Source organism: Mus caroli, chromosome 3, assembly GCF_900094665.2.
Source record: "Mus caroli chromosome 3, CAROLI_EIJ_v1.1, whole genome shotgun sequence".
Classification (NCBI taxonomy): Eukaryota; Metazoa; Chordata; class Mammalia; order Rodentia; family Muridae; genus Mus; species Mus caroli.
Window position 1 is genome coordinate 55,019,953 of NC_034572.1, and position 3,676 is coordinate 55,023,628.

Consider the following 3,676-nt stretch of genomic DNA (forward strand, 5'->3'; position numbering starts at 1 on the left):
AAGTCAAGGGAGCCTTATACACTTAAACAATAGCCATCTTCTCTACAGAGGTTGTTGCTGGCTTATCTCCTGTGTCACTAAGAACCCGGGACTATGTCAGAAATGTAGTTTCCAGGCTGAGAACTGTTGTCAAGCCTTAGTTCACAAAAGCACATGCTTCCAAGCAGGACCATCTGTAACAGCCATCACCTTGGTGATGGTAGCAAGTTAATTTGCCCTAGTACAGTCTCAGAAAGCAGTAATTTAAATTTCTGCTTCACTGACATAATTTTGATCTGAGTAGTGCACTTTTAAGGCTTGAAGATTTGCTTCTAACCAAAGGTCCGTTATATCTGAGTCCTAAGCCATCAGAAAATACCAGGTGGCCTTAGATGGGGGAAAAAAAAACTTGACATCTGGGATACTACAGTCCCATTCTTTGTTCTGCATTCTCTTATATCTGTTAGAAGAGACCAGGTTATGGCTTCTCGGCCTTTTGGCTAAGATCAAGTGTAGAAGAGCCCAGGCTTATTTTTCCAAGATTATTATTATTTTATCTAGCATTTTAGGTATTCTTTGCCAGGAGACATATCTCTGAATATTTACTCTGCCACATTGCTTAACATGCAAATTGTGTTTATTTGCCATTATGTATCCAGGAACATGGCTTTAAATAGATTCTCCTAAATCAACATCGCAGTCAAGATCTCTCTGAACTCCAGACTCATCTAATTACTCTCAAACCTGCTGCACATAGCCTTAGAATATCAGTAAATGGCCACTCTGAACCTCTATTGTTTAGGCCAAAACCTTGTTACCATTCTAGCCTCTGCTCTGTCTCCTATCCTGTCATCTCATGCATTGCATCAGAATTCCAGCCAGCTATGCCTTCTGCACATATCTGAAACTACATCTTTCATCGTCCCTTGAACTATTGGCACCATGGTCTGCATAGAATCAACAGTCATGTGAACTGCTGCCTTGTTCTGTTATTCTTGTTCTCTTAACAGCCAGAGTGACAGTTCAGACAGATACTTACGTTATGTTACTATATGCTTAAGAAATGTGTTATGCAGTTAGCATCTAAGGAAGCACTGTGGAATTTTTATGAATATGCAGTTTTATATTTTGTTCTTTTCCCCTCTCCACTACTTCACTTGTACCCCATCTCTCCCTCCCCCTTTCCTTCTTCTTCTTAAAGAGCCTCTCCATTCTGCTTTCTGCATGTGACATGTGTCTTTCCATGGATCAGCAGGGTTCATTTGGCTGATGTGAATGAATAACCTGGTATTTGCTCCATCTCTCATTGCTCCATGAGTAGCCCTCTTGAAGCTGCCTAATTGGTCAACAGTGATATTCCTCGACAATGGAACATTCTTCAGTCAGGTGCACACAAGTAGCCACGTGTGCTTACTAGAACTACAAAATTGGGTCATACCATACCTGTTCTCAGAGTACCTTGGTGAATTATGTCTTATTTCTGGTTCTTTAAACCATCATGTAAACTTTGTGAAGTTCCAAATCTAGTATTTGATTCTCTAATGTTTCTACAGAATGTGGAAAAACATCTGACTGACCACAGGTACAGTGTAAAGAATAAGTGAATGACTGAAAGGCTTCTTTAAAAAAAAAGTATGGTGACAAATAGATACATTCCTGCTTATTAAATTGAAATAGCAAAATGTAAATCCTTCTCTTGAGTGTATGAATTCATAAAATAACAAAATGATTTTACAATCGGAATTTACACTGTGAATTCAAAATTTTCAAACTGAATTACTTTTAAATTTGAATCAATAGCTTTCATCTAAAGCCAGTGGTTCTCAACCTTTCTTTTTTTAATTGGATATTTTATATATTTAATTTAAAATGTTATCCCCTTTCCTGGTTTCCCCTCTGGAAACCCCCTATCCCATCACCTTCCCCCTGCTTCTATGAAGTTGCTTCCCCTCTCATCCACTGATTCCCCCCTTACTACCCTGGCATTCCTCTACACTGGGGAATTGACCCTTCCCAGCACCAAAGGCCTCTCCTACTATTGATGCCAGACAATGTCATCCTCTGCTACATATGTGGCCAGAGCCATGGGTCCCTCCATGTGTACTCTTCGGTTGGTGGTTTAGTCTCTTGGTGATTCTTAACCTTTCTAATGCTGAGACCCTTTAACACCTCAGGTTGTGGGGCATCCTAAATTAATTTTTTTCCATTAATTCTTCATAACTATAATTCTGCTACTCTTATGAATCACAATGTAAATATCTGATATGCAGGATATCTGATATGTCAGCCAAAGGTTCTTCAACCCCCAGAGGTGTTATGACCCATGGTTGAGACTGTCCAAGACCATTCTCTATGATGCATTGGATTTCTTGGGTTACATATCTGCTTAATACATTGAAGCATACACATCACTCCTCCATGGGCCATTTGAGAGATGGGAGATCACTACAGTAAGGTTTCAGGGATGTGCTCCTTATCTAAATGAGCTTCGCCACCACCCCTCCCTTTTGCTCATCTCAATTTTCTCACTTAAAAGCATCAAAATTAAGGGAGCTAACATGAAGTTTTCACCTTAATGGTTGGTTTTGTTCTAAAATTGTAACATTAGGCTATTCTGGCTTTTACCATTTTTCACTATAATTACCTGCTTAGAACTCCCAGTGATCACCCCCATTCTTTGGAATATGTTGTTCTTATATACAATAGCTGCTTGTAGACTTAATCAGGGTTAGTATTTTTTTATTAATCTATTGATGTTTTAAATTGAAAATATCTAAATATCATCCTTTTTGCCAACTAACTTGGAAAAAAAATGTTGCACTAGCTTTTAATTGTAGATGTTTTAGTTAGGATTAAACTGCTGTGAACGGACACGATGACCAAGGCAAGTCTTATAAATAACAACATTTACTTGGGGCTGGTTTACAGGTTCAAAGGTTCAGTTCATTATTATCAAGGCAAGAGCATGGCAGCATCAAGGCATGAATATTATAAGAGGAACTAAGAGTTCTACATCTTCATTTGAAGGCTACTAACAGAATACTGGCTTCCAGGCAGCTAGAATGAGGGTCTTACAGCCCACACCCACAATGACACACCTATGGTAACAAGGCTACACTTCCAAATAATGCCACTTCCTGGGCCAGACATATTCAAAGCATGACATCAGATATGAAATATTCTTGATTAAGGGTAGGTCTAGTAAGAATATAGGAAGCATTAATTGGAATCTGGAATAAACAAACAAAATCCACGAACACACATAGTTACAAAACAAGGCTATAAAGCTGGGAGGGAGATGTTAGTGGTAGTCCTGTGGGGATTTGAACTGGATCTGACCTGGAAGCTCAGCCACAGAGGACTAGCTCTCATAACATCAGAAAATGCTATGTAAGCTGCCAATAGAGAAATCAATAGTCACATCCAGGTATAAGTCTTGTGAGCCATGACAATTAACAGCCCAGCAAGATATTCTGAAGGGTGCAATACTGGCACGTTTATTTATCTTGGGAGTAACCAACAGATGTAAAACTGAACTTAAAGCATACTCAGCAAGAATTCATGCCTAGTAGAGTAAAACTGACTAGCTACCCACTGCCAGAGAGATCATACAGGCTGGAGGAGAACCTACTATTCCCATTGTCCTAAACCAGTATAATCTCCCATTTGATTCCAAATACATATCCTTATATTCACA

The 3,676-nt window shown here is 39.1% G+C and overlaps 1 pseudogene; it reads left to right on the forward strand.

Moving 5' to 3' along the window:
• The first annotated feature begins 459 nt into the window (after positions 1-459).
• On the forward strand, positions 460-625 carry LOC115030819 (annotated as a pseudogene).
• Positions 626-3,676: the final 3,051 nt, after the last annotated feature.